We start from the raw sequence: 23201 nt of genomic DNA, 5'->3' as shown, positions 1-23201 counted from the left end.
GGAATCCTCCCTGGAACCCCATTCTGGTGTTTGGGGTGCCTTGTTGAAGGGGAGAATGAGCTAGGTGTCCTTGTAAGTGGTGATGTCCAATGTTTCCCTCCCTATAGCTCAAGTTCTACTCCAGGCATCTGCAGATGCATCTGTCATCTTCGATGTTGTATGTGAACAAAGTGGTTTTCCCATCAGGCTGTATGTTGGAGTTGCATATTGGGGCAAGTGTGCATATGCAGTTGGAGATATATGATTAAAAAATCTGGCCTATACTGTTGGCTTTGCTTTCCAGGTGTGCGTGTTGCTGTTGATGGTGGAATGTACCCGATCCTCGTTCACTCAGCTCCTGTAAGTCTGTATGGTGCCTGCTGTGGGTTTGTGAAGAGGAAATGTACGCTGTGCTGGTCACACCATGGGTGTTGACTTTTATAGTTGAAGTGGACTCAGTTTCCACATGTGAATATGGGGTTAAAGGTGTGCCCTGCCTTGTGGAGCAGTGTCAAATAGAGTTGGCTCAGTTCGATGTTAGCAAGCATCGGCCACAGGGTAACGGATTTTGAGTACTTGTGGTATGTGAGGTGGAGTCCCTGATCATGGCTGACTACGTAGCCCATGGAGTAGATGACATAGCGTATGAAGACGTTGATTGTGAATGCTAAGTGTTCCTGCACTGTGTGGGCCCTGCAGCTGAGGGTGCCGCTGACTGTTGCCTTGTGGCAGGTCTGGACCGAAAACTGCAGGTGTTGAGCGGTGGGAAATGTCTAGCTGCAGCTGCTGAACAGAACGTGAGCCTTGTCTGGTGTGGCCCATTGGCACCTAAACGTTCTCCTGGCGTTGACTGCGAGTAGTGCAGATGGGTGGCAGCGTTAGATATTATGAGAGCCAGGGACCCTGCTTGTGTAGGTGTCAGGCTTGCGGATATGTGCAGACAGGCCTGACATTGGTGCACTGTTGGAGTGCTAGTAATGCAACCGCGCAGTGCACACAAGTGAATATGATTGGGGAGGTACGCGCATCTGTGAGGCAATGTAATTTGCATTGATGCTGGTTAATTGGCCAGAAAATACACATGGCAATCATTAATCACAGAGTAGCACCAATCACACAACACTAAATTATTAACACTCCTCACACAGCATGCATATCTACTAATGGACACAGCTCTCCATCACATGATACAGGTGACAAAGGATATGCACTCACCCTATGGATGATGACACCCCTGCAAGCCACCAATACCTAGGCCCAGAGGCAGTATACTTCTACCCATGTACGTACCAGAGCCATTGTGGAGCATACATTTGGTGTGTTACAGTCATGTTTTTAGTGCCTTGAGATCACAGGTGGAAGACTGTTTTACAGCCCAGAAATAGTTTGCAAGATGATCAAAGCATGTTGTGCATTGCACAATATATGTGTATGCACCAATGCCTCATGGATCCAAGTGCCAGATGCACCAGTCGATGCTCCGAATGATGAGGAAGATGAGGCAGGTGGATCACACTCCACCGCTTTTGCAACAGGAACAGCACGATTCATAGACAATTTCTTCACATGAGCACGTCACATCGTGACTGTCGGTACAAATCATATATGTGTTCCAAGTGACCCCAAGCACAGTATAAATAAAAAAAAAATAACTACACAATACCCTGTGTGCATGTGTGTCATTTGCATGACTACATTACTCTGACACGTGTAACATTAAGTGGTCACAATATCTCAATTAGAAAATGATGGTGGATCTGTCACCTCTGAACAGAGATGCTGTTCACTGTGACATAGGTTCTAAACTAGACATGTTAGGGTGTCAAAAGTGTTTTGAAAATCTACTGTTCAGGGTGTAATATGGTGCTTCTAATCACATATAGGATTTCAATAACGGACAGCTATGACTATGAGGGTGTCATTTGTGGTAAATTATTACATTTAGAGTGTAATTTAGGGTAAATGATTAAATGTAGGGTGTCATTTGTGATAAATGATGGAATGTAGGGTGTCATTTGGGGTTAATGATCAAATTTAGGGAGTCATTTAGGGTCAATTGTACAATTCAGGGTATCATTTGGGATCAATTATGAAATGTAGGGTGTCATTTGGGGTCAATTGTGAAATTGAGGGTGTCATTTGGGGTCAATTATGACATTTATGGTGTCCTTTGAGGTCAAGTATGACATTTAGGGTGTCATTTGGGGTCAATTATAACATTTCCTAGTGTCATTTGGGGTAAATTATTAAATTTAGGGTGTCATTTGGGGTCAATTATGAAATTTAGGGTGTCATTTGGGGTCAATGGCTTCTCGTGTTGTTTCGTGTGCCAAGAAATAAAATTTCAGGTAAGACTGTTAATCTGTGTAATAAGTTGCACTTAATGTGGAAAACTGCTCGCATTTCCGATTTGTGATATATATTTCATAGCAAGGATGGAAATTACATCGCTAGACACATTGAACTATACGAAATGCTCCCCCAAAGCCTCTTTCAATGCTAAGTCAGCTTCTTGTTTCATGGAGGAGTGTTCTGCTCTTTCACTTTCTCTTTTGAGCACATTGCTGGAGATTGTGGAGAGTGCGGGAGGGGTTTGGTGATGTGTGCTGGAGATTTGAGAGTTTGAGAATGTTGTTGTGTTCTATGTTCTGTTAAGAGTGTCTCTGTAAAGCGCGGTGTCCTTGTTTTTACGTGTTTTATTGTCTCTTGTGCTCAATCTTGTCGGGTGTTTGTCTGGGTAGTTTAATTTATTTGTAGTTTTTGTGAATATTAACTAGGTTTCTTTATTTTTGTCAGTGTTGTTAGGTGTGTGCAGGGAGATGGTGGGTGTGGTCAGGGAGGGCAAGATGTCCAAGGGGGCTTTGGGGGGCTTCCCGTGGCTGATTAAGTTCTTCCTTTCCCTGATGGGGAAAGGGGAGGCTATATCCTCACAGGATACCATGTTAGTGTGCGCAAGCAGAGGTGGGAGTGTGTGCGTGCGTAGACGCTGCGCGTATTTGGAGTCGACCGCACTGTGTGCCAGTGGAAGCACTGCTAGCAGGATACCCTGGCCTGGGAAGTTTACCTCCTTTACTACGTGGGAGTCATCGGTGGCCTAGAGCGTGGTAAGTTCAAAATATATATATATACATGAATATTTGACACTGTCAGTTTAATTTGGTTGTGACAGAACATGTCCCATGCCATGCACTGTCATGTCAGAATCCACAGCATGTAGTCAGTGATCCAGGATTCTAATTTTATTGTCCACGTTACACTTTGACATCACATAGTTACGCTAGAGTGTGGGCTCCCATGTTGAAGTGATCTTGTAGTATAGATTTGAATAGAGAACATTGACTTAGTCCAAAGGACTCACAATTTCCCATTGTTCACATTTTACAGACAGAATTTAATTTAATTTAATTATAGGTTTCTAACGAGCTAGAATCGACTCCCGAAGGAGTATCTCTGCGCAACAGACCACTGTAGAACCCGTCCTGGCTTTCCCTGTGCGATTGTCCCTACTGGGTATCTCCAAGGTGAAACCAGGCATCCCCGGCGTATGTGGGGGGCCGATGTGGAGATGAGGCAAGCTAATGCCCAGAGTTGCCGAGTGTGATCCCTTGTTAAAGTAGGCACCGAGGTGGGAATTATCGAGTCCGCTGACCCTGGTCCATGACCCTGCCGCCTCGGGAATTGAACCCTGGTCCCGGGCCGTCCTCTGCTCCCGGGTCTGTCGCCTCTAACCAGTGAGCCACACCACTCCAATGACACCAGTTGAGTCACACGCACTCCAGGTGAGGAAGGAGTGATACAAGCATATTAAGAAGGTTGCTAAAGGGTACCGCAACATGGCGTGGAGGTACCAGGATGACTGTGAGGTGGGAAAGTGGAAAGATGTGACCAATGTGGCAATACGTGGAAGACACAGTGGCACACAGGCCACCCCACGCCCCACTGGCATCCTTGGTGGGTCCCAACGAGGACAGTCAGTGACCCATCCCCCTACAACAAACCCCACCCAAGGGACAATATCAACTGGCTCTGTGGATCAGGCGATTCCATTTACTGTCCGGCACTGCAAGCTCATCATGGACAACAATATCATGCTGGCCGAGATGAGGCCAGACAATGGCCGAGCAGACAAGGCACCTTGAGGACATTAAAAAACACCTGGGACTCCCATAATGTCTGCAAATGTTGTGCCCCATCCCCCTCTTCTCCCTTCTCCCAATATTTGCACAAGTATTTTAGGTAGTGTTAGGTAAGTTATATAAGTGTTAGGTAGTGTAGTTTTAGTGTAGGTATAGTTAGTGTTAGATTTTAAGCTAGTTTTAGTGTTTTCAAATTGTATTTTATTTGGGGGTAAGTTTTCATTTCCTTTGGGTAGGGGATTGATGTCTTTTTGATTAAAAAAATAAAAATATACAAAAAAATATATCTTTGTGTATGTTAAATGTGTAGTTAGTTCATGCAGAGCTTAGTTGTTTTTGTTCAGTGTTGTGTAGTTTGCGAAGTAGCGCTTCGCGAATCTACGCAAAGTGCACTTCCCACTACGCGAGCTATGCGTAGCACTACGCGAACTGCGTAATAGCATGTTCGCACTGCGCAAGATGCAGTTTTCAATGATTACAAAGTGCGGACAAGCATCCGGCACTGTGCAATCATTGAAAACGGCACCTTGCACAGTGCGAGCTGTAGTTTTCTGCTGCTCGAGGAGATTTTTACTTGAGCGGCAGCTTTCTCAACGCAGACTAGTAGTTTCTCATCGTGAGAGGTCGCGAGCAAACGCGACCACTCGCAATGAGAAACCTGACCTCCCCGCGTTGAGAATCTCGGCCGGAGGTTTATTTTCCATGCTTGTGATCAGTAACTTGATGTTGCTGATCGCGAACAAGGAAAAAGTCTCGCCAGGTAGTCATTTTGCTTGCTCGTGGTTGCTAACTTGATGTTGAGGACCGCGAGCAAGCAAAATATGACAGCTGCACTACGCTACGCGTGTTTGCACTGTGTTACGTGAAGTTTGCATAGTGCAAAGTAGCGCAAACTTTGCAAACTACGCGAGGGTAGCGTGGTGCTTCCCAGGCTTAGTCGTGATGTGCCTTAAGGGTAGGAGGGGGGTTGATGCCTTAGATATGTTTTGGGTGTTTAGGATTAGTTAGGGTAGATAGCTTAAGTATTTTTTTTCTCTCAATTCAAGTTCGTTTATTTTAGATTAGTAGTAGTAGGGGCGTGGCTTGCGCGCCGGCCAAGATGGCGGCGTAGTCCCGGAGCTCCGCATCGAGCCTCGGAGCCTCGCATTTCTCTGCGGCACAGAGGGTCCTGCTCTCCATGCAGTAAGCCGTTTATGAAACCGGAATGTGAGACCCGCTGGCAGCCGCCTCTGTTTTCCGGCTCCGGGCTCACTTTGCCTGCTTTTCACGGAGGATTGCTTTCACCACAAGAGCGGCCGCCATTTTGTGCGCCGGCCGCATTTTCCTCATTGCTGCCGGCGGGGAAGGTGCTTCTCACTTCTATTGATGCCGCTTCTGCTCAAATACATCCTCCAATTCGGCGTTTTTGCACAAGGTGAGCCTCTCTATTGACTTTTGAAGTCCCTCATGACGCTCCGTGTATCCTCGCTTGGACTGCCTTAATTTCAACCAGCCGCCATTTCCTGCATTTCTACTTCTCTTCAGAGGCTTTACTACTCTTTTAATTATCGCACAGCGAGGTGGTTATTTACAACTTTTCAACATAGTACTACCACGACAGCGGTTAGTTATGGCTTGCAGTTTACTGTACTTCTGATATTCCCTGAATTTGTTCCTAATATCGTCTTTTGCTGCATTCTACACTTTACTTTGTGGAACTTCTCTTCCTCCTGCAAGACATGATTGACTATTACAGCATGTTGTTTTTGCCATTTTCGCAATTTTTGTCTATGCCACTATTTGCATGCCACTCATTTTATCCCATGCAAACTTTCGTATAACCTCTTCTTTTCTGAGGTGATTTCCTCTGCATTGTTCTCCCGGCTCTGGCAAACTCGCTTTGAGACTACCACATAACAACGCCTTCGTTGTTCTCTGGATCTTCAGAGCTTACTCCAGAATTTTTTCGTTATGATACTAGCTTGACTGCACTTTTCTGCTCCTCTTCTGCGGTGCCTAGACATCTACGTCCTTTTATTGGACTTATTGACTTCTTACAATTATTTTCTTGAGTTCTCATGGGAAAACTTCGCAACTTGAAGCTCACATCTATTTCTAAGGTTTCGGTTGGATCGGATTCTGACTCCCCGCTACCAGACATGGAGGAAAACCGTCCATCAAAATCAGAGACGCCACACGGAGCCATTCCAAAGACTTCCAATGTGGGTAAGACGCCTTCTTCTTTGGTTTCTTCTAAGCGTCTCAAAAAAGATCCACCTTCACCTGGGAGTTCATCCTCCTCTTCCTCTATGGATCTCATACTAGAGGAACTTCGCGCTCTCAAGCCTTTCAAGGAGTCTACCACTAAAATCATGCAGGCAATGCAGGAGAAATGGTCGTCTCTGGATGCACGAGTTCTTACCTTGGAACAGTCTGCAGACTCCTTGCAATCTTCATGTTCTCGTATATCATCCATGGAAGCGGAGATCCTAATGCTAAAGAGACAGACAGAGGATTTGGAAAACAGAAATCGCAGAAACAACCTACGCTTCTACGGCCATCCGGAACTTTCAGAAGAGCCTAACCCTACCGTTTTCTTCCAGTCCTTTCTTGCTAAGATTCTGGATGCACCAGCCTTATCATCTATCAATATCCAACGGTCTCATCGTCTTGGCCCTAGAGTTGCTACTAAACCAAGAGGTGTCATCAGGCTTTTTCTGCAGTATACTGACCTTCTTCAAGTTCTTTCTGCTGTCAAACTCAAGAAACAGATCATTTGGGAAGGTCATCGTCTCTACATTTCACAAGATGTCTCCAGGCCTACCGCAGAACGCAGGAAGCAGTTCTTGGACATGAGACCGCAGCTTAGAGCTCTCAATGCTCGTTATGGCCTTTTGCATCCTTGTCTTTTCAAGGTTACTTATAAGGACAAGACTACCACCTACGAGGATCCTGCGGCCTTACAAGCCTTTCTTCGTCGACATGGTCCTGATGTTATGGATATGTCCAACCCTGGATGACTGTCTCATTAACTCCCTTTATCAATACAGTTCAATGTGGTTCTGAATCTTCCATAGTCGCACTGTGGACATTATGAGACACTCAATTGTTGTTTCTTCTAGTTCTTTTCATGTATTTTCCTGTATGTTCATATTTCTTCATCCCAACTCTCTTGTTATTCCTGGTATGCTCAAATTTTTACTCTCATGTTTCTCTTCCTTCAACAGGTACTTTCCTCCATCACTTCGCCTTGTGTTTACCCTCTTATCCCCTCGTGCTACCTTTCTTGTATGTCATCATATTTGAGGTTTGATGTTTGCTCTGGATGTTCTCGTCGTCGTCTCCTGCCACCACCACCCCCCCGTCCTGTTAGGTTTTCTTATTTTCGTAAGTATGTCTTTCAGTCGTTCGTCTCGGACATGTACTGTCTCTTTTCTCTCTACTGATTCTGTCCTACTTCCTTCTTCTAATACCATGAACTCTTCTCCACTCTACTCTTCTTCTCACATCTACCATTTCCTCATCTACATATTTTTCTTCTTTGGTTCTTTCTTTCTGTGCTCATCATTCCTCACATCCTTGACTCCTTTTCTTTTCTCACTTTTCTTTTCTACTTTTCTCATTTCTTCTCAATTCTATTTTTATGCATTATTAAGCATGTTGTTTATAGCTGTTTTCTAAATTGTTTCATTCCGTGTAACGACATGGAATGTTAAGGGTTTAAATAATCCCATTAAAAGGCAGAGGGTTCTCTCGCATTTAGCAAGACTTAAAACTGATGTTGCCCTCCTTCAAGAACCTCATCTTTCTGAACCGGAGGCTTTGAAACTTAAACGTTGCTGGGTGGGTAATGTTCTTTGTTCACCTACTACTTCCAGAAAGAATGGAGTTGTACTCTTGTTACATAAAAAGTTAAATGTTTCTTCTATTACTCATGAATGTGATGTTGATGGCCGTTGGCTTATTGTTAATTTTCTCATTGATAACATCCCGCTCACCCTTTTCAATGTGTACGCTCCTACTGCAATTGATAAATCTTTTTGGCCTGCTATTTCTACCAAATTGTCTTCCCTACTGGAGAGTATATACTCCTCGCTGTAGATTGCAATCAGATTGTGGATCCTTTCCTTGATAGACACTCAAAAGTAAAATTTACCCCCTCTAGAATGCACACGCAATTTCTCAACTCATTTAACAATAATGCCCTTGTTGATATTTGGAGACTTTGTAACCCCTACCTTCGTGAATATAGTTTCTTTTCCCCTCCTCACCAATCCCAATCTCGTATTGATCATATAGTTCTCAGTAAACCCTTATCCCAACACGCTATCCGCTCAGAGATTGGCTCCATTCTACTCTCCGACCATGCCCCTGTTTTTGTAGACCTAGACTTACTCCCATTCTCCCCTCACTCTGGCAGATGGCGTTTTAACAATGCTTTACTTACAGACCCCACTTTTAATGCTGAATTTACTGCTTTTGCTAAGGAATTTTTTCTTTTAAATCAAACCCCTGATTCTCCCTTTGTTATGGTTTGGGACTCATTTAAAGCAGCCTCTAGGGGTTTTATTATTAATTTTGTGTCACGACGGAAAAAACTACATGCGGCCAAATCGGAGAAAAATTTAGCTGACATTAAGATTTTAGAACAGGCCTATTTCACCTCTAAATCTGACTCCTCCCTTAAAGCTCTTATTGATGCAAAAATCTCTTTTAACAAATTTACAACAGAAGCCGCTTCTAATATCCTCCTCAAATGTAACTCTAGGTATTACGGTGGTAAAAATAAAATGGGAAAGCTTCTGGCCAACTATCTGAAGATTCGTAAGGAACGCACAAAAATTCAGTCTATTAAAACCTCTTCTGGTGAATCCACATTTAAGGATAAAGAAATTCTTGCAGAATTTGCTAAATTCTATGATACGCTTTATACTCCTGAGCAAACTCCTACTCCTGATGATCTTCTTGCTTATTTTCAATCCCTACCTTCTCCCTCAACCTCACATGTTGATTTTCACACTTTAGAACACGATATTTCTCTTTCTGAAATTTCCCATGCTGTTTCTAAACTTCATCATGGTAAATCCCCGGGCCATGACGGCTTTACAATTGAGTTTTACAGTCACTTCGCTTCTCTTCTCCTCCCCAAACTCCTACTTTTATTTCAATCCTTTTCCGACTCCGGATCTTCTAGCGGTTCCTTCCAACAAGCCTTAATTTGCTTAATTCCAAAAGATGATAAAGACCATTCCCTATGCAAAAAAAATAGACCAATATCTTTGGTCAACACTGATTATAAAATTCTAGCAAAAATATTAGCCCTACGTATGGATTCTCTTTTACCGGACATCATCGGACCAGAACAATCTGGTTTTGTCAAAGGACGTCTCTCCTCAGATAATTCCCGAGTTTTTCTTAACATACTTGCTAAATCTCCTTCACTCACTCTTCCTTTTGCAGCTATCTCCCTTGATGCGGAGAAGGCTTTCGATCGCATTGGTTGGGATTTCATGTTTCAGGCTTTACGTTGGATTGGTATCCCTCCCAAATTCATTTCTGTTATCTCCTTGCTTTATTCTAATCCTCAAGCTTCTATTTTTGTTAATGGCATGTCTTCGGATTATTTCTCTCTCCACAGAGGAGTTAGACAAGGCTGCCCACTATCTCCTTTACTTTTTATTTTGGCTTTAGAACCTTTCCTTACAAAAATTTCTTTAGATGACACTATTTCTGGTTTTCCTTTCGGTTCCCAGCAAGTCAAGCTCTCGGTTTATGCCGATGATATTCTTTTCTACTGCTATGAACCTGCTACTTCCATTCCCTCTTTTCTTCAACAAGTTTCTTCATTTTCTGCGGTCTCCGGATATCGTTTGAACGCTGATAAATGTGAGATTCTACCTTTGAATCCTCTTTGTCAGAAGCACTTTTTCTCTTCTACAGGTTTCTCATGGCAACCTTCCAAAATTAAATACTTAGGAGTTTGGTTTGCTCCTTTGTTATCTGATACTCTCAAGCTAAACTTTGACTATGTATATAAGAAAATGGATGCGGCTATCACTCGTTGGCATCCGCTCTTTTTGTCCTGGTGGGGTCGCCTCAATTCTATAAAAATGATGCTATCTCCCCTACTTCTTTATACTATTTCCATGCTCCCTTTACACATCCCTCTCTCTTTCTTTAAGAAAATTGATTCTCTACTACTGAAATTTCTCTGGAACGGTAAAAGATCCCTAATAGCCCTTGCTTCATTACGTAAAGACAAAGCTAACTCTGGAATCCGCTTTCCTGATTTCAAACTTTATCATCTTGCTTTTTCCCTGAAACAAACGACTCGCTGGTTATCATCTGATTTACCACATCATCCCCCTGTCTGGTTAACCATGGAGTCTTCTTTCATCTCCCCTTTCACCTTTCAAGAATTCTTATCTTTAACATCCTCCTTAACTCGTCTTCGCTCGCCTATTCTTTCACATTCTCGTAATCTCCTTTCCCCTTACATCTCGTCCTCTTATTTAACTCTTCTCTCTCTTCATGAACAACCGATTTGGAATAATGCTCTTCTTAAAATAAAAAACCGTACCATATATTGGAAAACTTGGCATTCTCGAGGCCTTTCCTAGATATCTCAATTAGTGTCTCAAGGTAAACCTCTTTCATTTCAACACCTTCAATCTCTTTTTTCTTTGCCCGTTTCTGCCCGAACTCAATACGACGCCCTTTATCCAGCCTTACTTTCATATCTTCAAGCTCTCCCTTCCTCTAATGAAATTCCGGCAGCTTACAGACTCACTTCCCTTTTATTGGACGCGTCTCCTTCTGCTTCCGCCTTATATAATTCTTTTCGTCTTACCAATGATAGATTAAAATCCCATACTGAACTTGCTTGGGAGCTGGACTTTTCTCAGACATGGCCGGTTCCTCTTTGGGACAAAATTTGGACTAAACTCCATAAGACCTCCAGAGCTGCTAATACTACCCAGACTTTATTTTTTATTTATCATAGAATTTTATTTACCCCACTCGCCCTATCCCATTTCGCAACAGACACTCCCTCTTCCTGTTGCTCCTGTCCATTCCCCTCTGCTGATCTCAAACATATGTTGTTCGAATGCCCCCCTATTTCCCAGTTCTGGCAGTTGGTCTGGAAGCAAATTCAAAAGATTTTTCAATTCCAGATCCCCTTTTCGCCTTTACTAGTTTTTCTTGGTTCCCTCTCATCAGAACTTCCCCACCCCTCCAGCCATTACTCTTTACTTGACCTCTTCCTTGCTATAGCTTTTCATATCATTACCTCTAATTGGAAACAAGCTGCAAATGTTACCTATCAAGCCTGGTGGAATGCAATTTGTTTTAATCATCGTTTAGACACCAATTATGTATCTCCCATCTCCTTGGCTATTAAACGTGACCTACGTTGGCTCCCTTTTGGTAACATATCTCTCTCCTTCTGCTTCTGTTCCTCCCTCTCCTTCTCCGGACACAGTTGAAGCCCACAAACCCCCATGACTTCCTCATTACTTGTTTATTCATACTTGTATTTGATTATTATTATTATTATATTCATATATATTGTATTTTTGCTTAATGTATTGCTATCTATATGATATGTTCATGCTTTCTCATGCTTGTAATGCTTATTTTTATGATGTTTTTACTTTAATGTTTATTTCTGCCATTTGCTTATTGTAACTCTTCTCTTTCCTTCCCTTTTCCTTCCTTTCCCCCTTTTATTCCTCAATAAATCAAACTTAAAAAAAAGGATAAGTAGTAGTAATGATTGAAGTTAGTGTAAGATAGGTACATTTTACAATTTAGCAATAAATGGTCAATTGTTTGGATTTACGGTTGCACTTATATCAGGGGTGAAGTGGTGGACTGCGTATTTTTGCCTTGTATGCATCTCATATCATCAATGGACTCTCTGTTGAATGTGTAAGTGTGGTCATGACATGTAACTTAGCAGGATGGATTGTGTCAGGATACGTTAGATGTAAGCACAGTAAACTTGCTGGGTACATGATGGCAAGTAGTATTTACATCCTAGTCTAGGGGTCGTCTGGGCAATTATACATCTTAAGTGTGACTCACAGAGTTGGCCAGCACATTGTGCATTTGCAGCACAAGTTAGGGACATAGCATTGAGAGGTTATTGTAGTAGCTACTGTTACCCATCATGGAGATGGATGTATGTGCCGGGTACCACAGATTGCATCACAGCTCTGTGTTAGAAGCCAGAATTCCTGCACGCCCCGTTCTTGTCAAGTGTGCGACCCGGACTTCCCCTGCTCCCACGTTAGGCCAAGATAGGAAACTGTCCGAGACAGCCCTGCTCACCCCCTTAGTAGCTTGACACGAGCAGCCAGGCTTATCCCCGGAAGCTTGTTTCCTTTCCAGTATAAGAATTGGCTTGGTAGTTTGGTCTGCCCTGTTCCCATGATGCACTGGGCCAGGGACAGACTAATTTGCATGTAGCCAGGTTCTGAGCTGGGATGGTGCAGTGAGCTAAAAAACGGTGATGGATCAAGCCCTGATCTTTTGACTGGGTAAGAGTGTTCCGTTTAATTCAGATACTCTGTCCATCACCACCCCCTTTTCTGAATCGTTTTGTCCACCAGAAGCGTGGAAGGGTATGCTCAGACATGAGTCACTTGCTCACTGCACCATCAGGATTCAAGCAAGCCGGGCCGAAGAGGGCTGTAATGCCAGAAACCGGTCCCCGGAAGCTTGTTTCCTTTCCAGTATAAGAATTGGCTTGGTAGTTTGGTCTGCCCTGTTCCCATGATGCACTGGGCCAGGGACAGACTAATTTGCATGTAGCCAGGTTCTGAGCTGGGATGGTGCAGTGAGCTAAAAAAAGGTGATGGATCAAGCCCTGATCTTTTGACTGGGTAACAGTGTTCTGTTTAGTTCAGATACTCTGTCGATTACCACCCCCTTTTCTGAATCGTTTTGTCCACCACAAGCGTGGAAGGGTATGCTCAGACATGAGTCCCTTGCTCACTGCACCATCAGGATTCAAGCAAGCCGGGCCGAAGATGGCTGTAATGCCAGAAACTGGTCCCCGGAAGCTTGTTTCCTTTCCAGTATAAGATTTGGCTTGGTAGTTTGGTCTGCCCTGTTCCCATGATGCACTGGGTCAGAGACAGACTAATTTGCATGTAGCCAGGTTCTGAGCTGGGATGGTGCAGTGAGCTAAAAAACGGTGATGGATCAAGCCCTGATCTTTTGACTGGGTAAGAGTGTTCTGTTTAATTCAGATACTCTGTCCATCACCACCCCCTTTTCTGAATCGTTTTGTCCACTACAAGCGTGGAAGGGTATGCTCAGACATGAGTCCCTTGCTGACTGCACCATCAGAATTCAAGCAAGCCGGGCCGAAGACGGCTGTAATGCCAGAAACCGGTCCCCGGAAGCTTGTTTCCTTTCCAGTATAAGAATTGGCTTGGTAGTTTGGTCTGCCCTATTCCCATGATGCACTGGGCCAGGGACAGACTAATTTGCATGTAGCCAGGTTCCGAGCTGGGATGGTGCAGTGAGCTAAAAAACGGTGATGGATCAAGCCCTGATCTTTTGACTGGGTAAGAGTGTTCTGTTTAATTCAGATACTCTGTCCATCACCACCCCCTTTTCTGAATCGTTTTGTCCACCACAAGCATGGAAGGGTATGCTCAGACATGAGTCCCTTGCTCACTGCACCATCAGCATTCAAGCAAGCCGGGCCGAAGACGGCTGTAATGCCAGAAACCGGTCCCCGGAAGCTTGTTTCCTTTCCAGTATAAGAATTGGCTTGGTAGTTTGGTCTGCCCTGTTCCCATGATGCACTGGGCCAGGGACAGACTAATTTGCATGTAGCCAGGTTCTGAGCTGGGATGGTGCAGTGAGCTAAAAAACGGTGATGGATCAAGCCCTGATCTTTTGACTGGGTAAGAGTGTTCTGTTTAATTCAGATACTCTGTCCATCACCACCCCCTTTTCTGAATCGTTTTGTCCACCACAAGCGTGGAAGGGTATGCTCAGACATGAGTCCCTTGCTCACTGCACCATCAGGATTCAAGCAAGCCGGGCCGAAGACGGCTGTAATGCCAGAAACCGGTCCCCGGAAGCTTGTTTCCTTTCCAGTATAAGAATTGGCTTGGTAGTTTGGTCTGCCCTGTTCCCATGATGCACTGGGCCAGGGACAGACTAATTTGCATGTAGCCAGGTTCTGAGCTGGGATGGTGCAGTGAGCTAAAAAACTGTGATGGATCAAGCCCAGATCTTTTGACTGGGTAAGAGTGTTCGGTTTAATTCAGATACTCTGTCGATCACCACCCCCTTTTCTGAATCGTTTTGTCCACCACAAGCGTGGAAGGGTATGCTCAGACATGAGTCCCTTGATGACTGCACCATCAGAATTCAAGCAAGACGGGCCGAAGACGGCTGTAATGCCAGAAACCGGTCCCCGGAAGCTTGTTTCCTTTCCAGTATAAGATTTGGCTTGGTAGTTTGGTCTGCCCTGTTCCCATGATGCACTGGGCCAGGGACAGACTAATTTGCATGTAGCCAGGTTCTGAGCTGGGATGGTGCAATGAGCTAAAAAACGGTGATGGATCAAGCCCTGATCTTTTGACTGGGTAAGAGTGTTCTGTTTAATTCAGATACTCTGTCCATCACCACCCCCTTTTCTGAATCATTTTGTCCACCACAAGCGAGGAAGGGTATGCTCAGACATGAGTCCCTTGCTCACTGCACCATCAGGATTCAAGCAAGCCGGGCCGAAGACGGCTGTAATGCCAGAAACCGGTCCCCGGAAGCTTGTTTCCTTTCCAGTATAAGAATTGGCTTGGTAGTTTGGTCTGCCCTGTTCCCATGATGCACTGGGCCAGGGACAGACTAATTTGCATGTAGCCAGGTTCTGAGCTGGGATGGTGCAGTGAGCTAAAAAACGGTGATGGATCAAGCCCTTATCTTTTGACTGGGTAAGAGTGTTCTGTTTAATTCAGATACTCTGTCCATCACCACCCCCTTTTCTGAATCGTTTTGTCCACCACAAGCGTGGAAGGGTATGCTCAGACATGAGTCACTTGCTCACTGCACCATCAGGATTCAAGCAAGCCGGGCCAAAGACGGCAGTAATGCCAGAAACCGGTCCCCGGAAGCTTTTTTCCTTTCCAGTATAAGAATTGGCTTGGTAGTTTGGTCTGCCCTGTTCCCATGATGCACTGGGCCAGGGACTGACTAATTTGCATGTAGCCAGGTTCTGAGCTGGGATGGTGCAGTGAGCTAAAAAACTGTGATGGATCAAGCCCTGATCTTTTGACTGGGTAAGAGTGTTCGGTTTAATTCAGATACTCTGTCGATCACCACCCCCTTTTCTGAATCGTTTTGTCCACCACAAGCGTGGAAGGGTATGCTCAGACATGAGTCCCTTGCTGACTGCACCATCAGAATTCAAGCAAGCCGGGCCGAAGACGGCTGTAATGCCAGAAACCGGTCACCGGAAGCTTATTTCCTTTCCAGTATAAGAATTGGCTTGGTAGTTTGGTCTGCCCTGTTCCCATGATGCACTGGGCCAGGGACAGACTAATTTGCATGTAGCCAGGTTCTGAGCTGGGATGGTGCAGTGAGCTAAAAAACGGTGATGGATCAAGCCCTGATCTTTTGACTGGGTAAGAGTGTTCTGTTTAATTCAGATACTCTGTCCATCACCACCCCCTTTTCTGAATCGTTTTGTCCACTACAAGCATGGAAGGGTATGCTCAGACATGAGTCCCTTGCTCACTGCACCATCAGGATTCAAGCAAGCCGGGCCGAAGACGGCTGTAATGCCAGAAACCGGTCCCCGGAAGCTTGTTTCCTTTCCAGTATAAGATTTGGCTCGGTAGTTTGGTCTGCCCTGTTCCCATGATGCACTGGGCCAGGGACAGACTAATTTGCATGTAGCCAGGTTCTGAGCTGGGATGGTGCAATGAGCTAAAAGACGGTGATGGATCAAGCCCTAATCTTTTGACTGGGTAAGAGTGTTCTGTTTAATTCAGATACTCTGTCCATCACCACCCCCTTTTCTGAATCGTTTTGTCCACCACAAGCGAGGAAGGGTATGCTCAGACATGAGTCCCTTGCTCACTGCACCATCAGGATTCAAGCAAGCCGGGCCGAAGACGGCTGTAATGCCAGAAACCGGTCCCCGGAAGCTTGTTTCCTTTCCAGTATAAGAATTGGCTTGGTAGTTTGGTCTGCCCTGTTCTCATGATGCACTGGGCCAGGGACAGACTAATTTGCATGTAGCCAGGTTCTGAGCTGGGATGGTGCAGTGAGCTAAAAAACGGTGATGGATCAAGCCCTTATCTTTTGACTGGGTAAGAGTGTTCTGTTTAATTCAGATACTCTGTCCATCACCACCCCCTTTTCTGAATCGTTTTGTCCACCACAAGCGTGGAAGGGTATGCTCAGACATGAGTCACTTGCTCACTGCACCATCAGGATTCAAGCAAGCCAGGCCGAAGACGGCTGTAATGCCAGAAACCGGTCCCCGGAAGCTTGTTTCCTTTCCAGTATAAGAATTGGCTTGGTAGTTTGGTCTGCCCTGTTCCCATGATGCACTGGGCCAGGGACAGACTAATTTGCATGTAGCCAGGTTCTGAGCTGGGATGGTGCAGTGAGCTAAAAAACTGTGATGGATGAAGCCCTGATCTTTTGACTGGGTAAGAGTGTTCGGTTTAATTCAGATACTCTGTCGATCACCACCCCCTTTTCTGAATCGTTTTGTCCACCACAAGCGTGGAAGGGTATGCTCAGACATCAGTCCCTTGCTGACTGCACCATCAGAATTCAAGCAAGCCGGGCCGAAGACGGCTGTAATGCCAGAAACCGGTCACCGGAAGCTTATTTCCTTTCCAGTATAAGAATTGGCTTGGTAGTTTGGTCTGCCCTGTTCCCATGATGCACTGGGCCAGGGACAGACTAATTTGCATGTAGCCAGGTTCTGGGCTGGGATGGTGCAGTGAGCTAAAAAACGGTGATGGATCAAGCCCTGATCTTTTGACTGGGTAAGAGTGTTCTGTTTAATTCAGATACTCTGTCCATCACCACCCCCTTTTCTGAATCGTTTTGTCCACCACAAGCGTGGAAGGGTATGCTCAGACATGAGTCACTTGCTCACTGCACCATCAGGATTCAAGCAAGCCGGGCCGAAGACGGCTGTAATGCCAGAAACCGGTCCCCGGAAGCTTGTTTCCTTTCCAGTATAAGAATTGGCTTGGTAGTTTGGTCTGCCCTGTTCCCATGATGCACTGGGCCAGGGACAGACTAATTTGCATGTAGCCAGGTTCTGAGCTGGGATGGTGCAGTGAGCTAAAAAACTGTGATGGATGAAGCCCTGATCTTTTGACTGGGTAAGAGTGTTCGGTTTAATTCAGATACTCTGTCGATCACCACCCCCTTTTCTGAATCGTTTTGTCCACCACAAGCGTGGAAGGGTATGCTCAGACATGAGTCCCTTGCTGACTGCACCATCAGAATTCAAGCAAGCCGGGCCGAAGACGGCTGTAATGCCAGAAACCGGTCACCGGAAGCTTATTTCCTTTCCAGTATAAGAATTGGCTTGGTAGTTTGGTCTGCCCTGTTCCCATGATGCACTGGGCCAGGGACAGACTAATTTGCATGTAGCCAGGTTCTGGGCTGGGATGGTGCAGTGAGCTAAAAAACGGTGATGGATCAAGCCCTGATCTTTTGACTGGGTAAGAGTGTTCTGTTTAATTCAGATACTCTGTCCATCACCACCCCCTTTTCTGAATCATTTTGTCCACCACAAGCATGGAAGGGTATGCTCAGACATGAGTCCCTTGCTCACTGCACCATCAGGATTCAAGCAAGCCGGGCCGAAGACGGCTGTAATGCCAGAAACCGGTCCCCGGAAGCTTGTTTCCTTTCCAGTATAAGATTTGGCTTGGTAGTTTGGTCTGCCCTGTTCCCATGATGCACTGGGCCAGGGACAGACTAATTTGCATGTAGCCAGGTTCTGAGCTGGGATGGTGCAATGAGCTAAAAAACGGTGATGGATCCAGCCCTGATCTTTTGACTGGGTAAGAGTGTTCTGTTTAATTCAGATACTCTGTCCATCACCACCCCCTTTTCTGAATCGTTTTGTCCACCACAAGCGAGGAAGGGTATGCTCAGACATTAGTCCCTTGCTCACTGCACCATCAGGATTCAAGCAAGCCGGGCCGAAGACGGCTGTAATGCCAGAAACCGGTCCCCGGAAGCTTGTTTCCTTTCCAGTATAAGAATTGGCTTGGCAGTTTGGTCTGCCCTGTTCCCATGATGCACTGGGCCAGGGACAGACTAATTTGCATGTAGCAGGTTCTGAGCTGGGATGGTGCAGTGAGCTAAAAAACGGTGATGGACCAAGCCCTGATCTTTTGACTGGGTAAGAGTGTTCTGTTTAATTCAGATACTCTGTCCATCACCACCCCTTTTTCTAAATCGTTTTGTCCACCACAAGCGTGGAAGGGTATGCTCAGACATGAGTCCCTTGCTCACTGCACCATCCGGATTCAAGCAAGCCGGGCCGAAGACGGCTGTAATGCCAGAAACCGGTCCCCGGAAGCTTGTTTCCTTTCCAGTATAAAAATTGGCTTGGTAGTTTGGTCTGTCCTGTTCCCATGATGCACTGGGCCAGGGACAGACTAATTTGCATGTAGCCAGGTTCTGAGCTGGGATGGTGCAGTGAGATAAAAAACGGTGATGGATCAAGCCCTGCTCTTTTGACTGGGTAAGAGTGTTCTGTTTAATTCAGATACTCTGTCCATCACCACCCCCTTTTCTGAATCGTTTTGTCCACCACAAGCATGGAAGGGTATGCTCAGACATGAGTCCCTTGCTCACTGCACCATCAGAATTCAAGCAAGCCGGCCGAAGACGGCTGTAATGCCAGAAACCGGTCCCCGGAAGCTTGTTTCCTTTCCAGTATAAGAATTGGCTTGGTAGTTTGGTCTGCCCTGTTCCCATGATGCACTGGGTCAGGGACAGACTAATTTGCATGTAGCCAGGTTCTGAGCTGGGATGGTGCAGTGAGCTAAAAAACGGTGATGGATCAAGCCCTGATCTTTTGACTGGGTAAGAGTGTTCTGTTTAATTCAGATACTCTGTCCATCACCACCCCCTTTTCTGAATCATAGGCTTATCTCCAAGGCACGAGTGTTCAGTATGTGCAACCACGCCCACAGCAACCCCAATGATTGATGTCACCACAAATGGACTCCACACGAGTTTGGATAAAACAAGTATACATTATATAAAAAGATATACAAAATGACCACATGATACACATTCCACACATATACAACGAGAAATATTGTTTCCGGGGGGTTGTTCAGTTCTAATTCCCAACTAAGACTTCTAACTAACAGTTACGCTGAATTTTTACCGTTCTCAACAGGTTAGGTACGTTGTATCACTAGATTCACACATTTTACAAAATACAAGGAATACTGCCCTACTTAACGATGGGTTTCTGTACAGTGCCACAGTGAAACAATGCAATGCGTAGCGTCAAGATCCTGTACTGAGTTCAAACAACATAATGCAACTCGGGTCGCTACCAGCATGCCCTGTTCAAGGAAGGAATACAGCAATGCATCACACAGCAATTACGTACAGTGCGATATGAAAACAATGCAATGCGTATCACCACCAGCATGCCCTGTGCAACGAAGGAATAAGATAATGCATCACAGTGCAATTCGGTACAGTGCAGTAAACAATCAATGCAGTGCACTATGATACTGTATCCAGCAAGAGCAACATAACGTAGTGCGTAGCGCATTAACCCCCTGAGTTCATTAAGCCGCTCTAGTGTCAGACGTTGTTCAACAGTTTGATAGCTCGTTAGCAGCAAAGATGCAAAGTGTTATACAACTGTTTTTAGAAGTGTTCGACTGGTTGCCCCCAACATGGATAAACGAGGACACCCAAGTTCCACTCCGGGCCCAATACGGGCCGAATCTGGGCCAGAGCAACAGGCGCACACAGCTGCCAGCAGCGAGAGGCCGAGAGAGTGTTCCTCCGGGCCCGCACCCTTCCCCAGGTGATGATCCACTTTACCTGGGGGGGCGCGACCCCAGTCTCCTCTCCTGCCGCAACGGCTTGGCCTCACTTCAGACCCTTGTCACCACGGGCAAGGTGTGTTGGGCTGGTAGTTCAGCTCCTGCAGGGCTACCGGTCCGGACCGCCAATGTTCAACACAACTCCTTTAACAAAGGCTTCCACCCGACGCTGGTGCTCCTTCACGTTGCCTATGAGGGCCCGATCACCTGGCCCTCCTCTCCAGTGCTGATAGGATTACTTCGCTCCCTGGTGCTCACCGCTCCCTGGTACTCCTCACCAGCAGCTTCAGTGGCTCCTTCGACACGCACCTCGGCGCGTCCGAGACTCGCACCAGCCCTCCAGCACTCTCCGCTAACGCCTGGATCGCACCACGACATGCACACTGCACGTCTGAGTCTCACCTCACCACCATGCGCGGATCCCCTTGTCGGAGACTCACTGCTTCTCAGTGCCCACGATGTCCCGGCACTCTCCACTAGTGCCTAGACTGCACTGCGACAGGCACTCTCTGTGCATTCCGAATCTGGGCTCAGTCTTGTGTGCGAACGAGACTGTGAAAGAGACGCCGAGGGGAAAGCCATTTATCTGGAAGGGGCGGGTCTTTTCGGAGGGCACGTGCTACACCGGGACTTTACCGGTTGTTTTCCTGCCGCATTGATATCGTGATTTCACGTTAAAATTTTACTGATCCTGTACATTACCCTACGCGGTTTTGTGATCACTCGGCGTCCACAATATAACTGCCAACATATAGCTGGTATACTTACCTTTAACACTTTCAAAGCTAAGAGTCTTTTTGGTTACCCCGCCGGGTTGGAATTATCACCGGAGTAAGGACCAACAAAGTTTTGTGATCCAGCCATAGAGCCCTGAAGAATTGTTGAACACAGTTTTCAACAACGAAACACGTGCCGGCTGGCTGTTTGTACAATTATACCATCCGCTTGATTAAAAACAGACAAGATAAAGAACAAATATTCCACCGCCTGGATTGCTCCAACACCTGTAGCTGCACCAAGACACGCACCCTGCGCGTCAGAGTCTTAATTAATTCCGGGTGCCCCTTTTCACCTTAGGCACCTCCTCAGAAGTCTCAGGTTGCTACGACACGGTCCCATCACCGCGTCACTTGAGTCTTCCTGGAAACTTTTATTCTCCTGTGCTTCGGAACAGGGAGCCAGCTCACCTCAGGCCCTTGGGGTACACGACGTAGCACACAGCAAAGTCCTGCTCAGGAAGAAGGGGGGCACAACCCACTGCAGCACCCATTCAGTCTCTCCTCGGTCAAGAGTTACAAACTGCCCACAAGCCCGAGATCATGAAGCAAGGGTCAAGGGTCTCCTGCAGCCTATTCGGGTACTCTTCCTGAGGCAAACGTTTTCTTCCCGATCGTGGACAGGTCAAAGCCGCCAGAGGCCAGACCAGTCAGCGGCATCTTCAAAGCACTCTCAGCACTTCTCTGAACGATACCAAGACCGTTCTTGACAACATTGTCCACATGACAAAACATCACCAAAGTCTTGGGGTTCCAGTTCTTCTAGTTATACCCCTTCGTGTCTTTGAAGTTTCCTTGTGCTCAGGGGTCCCGACCCCTTCCCTAAATCAGTCTGGCGTATCTCCCCCCACAGTGTCACCATACTCTCTTTGACACTGGGGGCATGAATCTTTAATGACTCAGAGGGAGTTGGGTCTATTGCTTTTTGGCTCTGAACCAGGCTTCTTCATCTCGCAAAGCCTCTCCTTCACCCCACTCCAGGTGCAGGGCAGCCTGGCACCGCCTCCACCCCTCCCCTGGGGCACGACCTCCCTCAGCCTTTCTTACCTCTCCCAGATCCAGGCAGGCAATTCACACTCTGCTGAGACAAGCAAATAGGTCTAAATCACAAACTCAGCCATTTTCTCAAACAGCAATTTCTGGACACATAGCAACAAAACCATCTACCCAAAAAGATGCATTATGACGCTCTGAGTTCAGACATACCAAAATTCATTGTTCCATCTTGGGAAACTAGGCTAACAATACTACACCCATCCTCCACCATTCTGTCCTATGTGCAGGATGGCCTTTAACCAGGGAAAATGAAATGGAACATTTTCCACTGTCAGGGCCTAGGGCCCATACAGGCACAGGTCCTGCCTTTTACCTACACCGCACCCTGCCTAGGGGTTATCCAGGACATCCTACAGGGGTGCCCCAATGTGTATGCAAAAGGTAAAGTAAGGCCTGACAAGTGATAGCACTTTTCAGGACAACATGCTAATTTAGCATAATGTGCGCAGGCCCTACGTTGAAGACCTGTGTTCCCTCTCTGGCAATTTTCTCAGTACTAGCTTGGACACACACAGTGCACAGCACTTAGGGATCTTCATAGTACTGTAAACATACAAATCAGAGAAAACCAAACCAACTCTACACTTTATACAGGGAGATCTGCACTTGCACACTGATTAGCAGTGGCAAGTACCTACAGCTTCTAACTTCGCAGGAAGCAAAGGCAAAAAGTCAGGGGTAATCACACCAAGTTATGCCAGGTCTAACAGTCTGCATCTCACATGCTCCTTGCGCAGAGTCCATCTACATCGCACCAACCTTGTCACACATGCTGTGTTGTGCGAGTGTGTTAGATTCTTTTGAATGGTATGTTCCTGTACATGGAGGCAGAAACTCCATGCCATGCAAGTAGGTGTCTCTCTGTGTGTCCACTGGGAAATGCACATGGCAGAACAGTGGTCCGGATTCACAAAGTAGTCATCTGAGAGTAAATCATGAGTTCAGGTTTTACGGTATTCACTACAGGCACTTAAGAGTAGTACATTTAGATGTACTGACTTATATGCCTTTTGTGAATCTCTGAAGTTGTAAACCCATGAATTTGTCACCTTACACGTTTTTAGGCATGCACACAGTTCTGCTGGCCACAAAAGGCGAACTGTTGCATTGGTCACTCTTGTGCAGCAGGTGTCATGGCATATTCTGACAGCTGTTACCTTTTGCCTCATAGTGATGCCACCCTTGAAATG

The sequence above is a fragment of the Lissotriton vulgaris genome, chromosome 11 (assembly GCF_964263255.1).
Source record: "Lissotriton vulgaris chromosome 11, aLisVul1.2, whole genome shotgun sequence".
In the NCBI taxonomy this organism is placed as follows: domain Eukaryota; kingdom Metazoa; phylum Chordata; class Amphibia; order Caudata; family Salamandridae; genus Lissotriton; species Lissotriton vulgaris.
Note: the sequence above shows the minus strand (reverse complement) of the source record.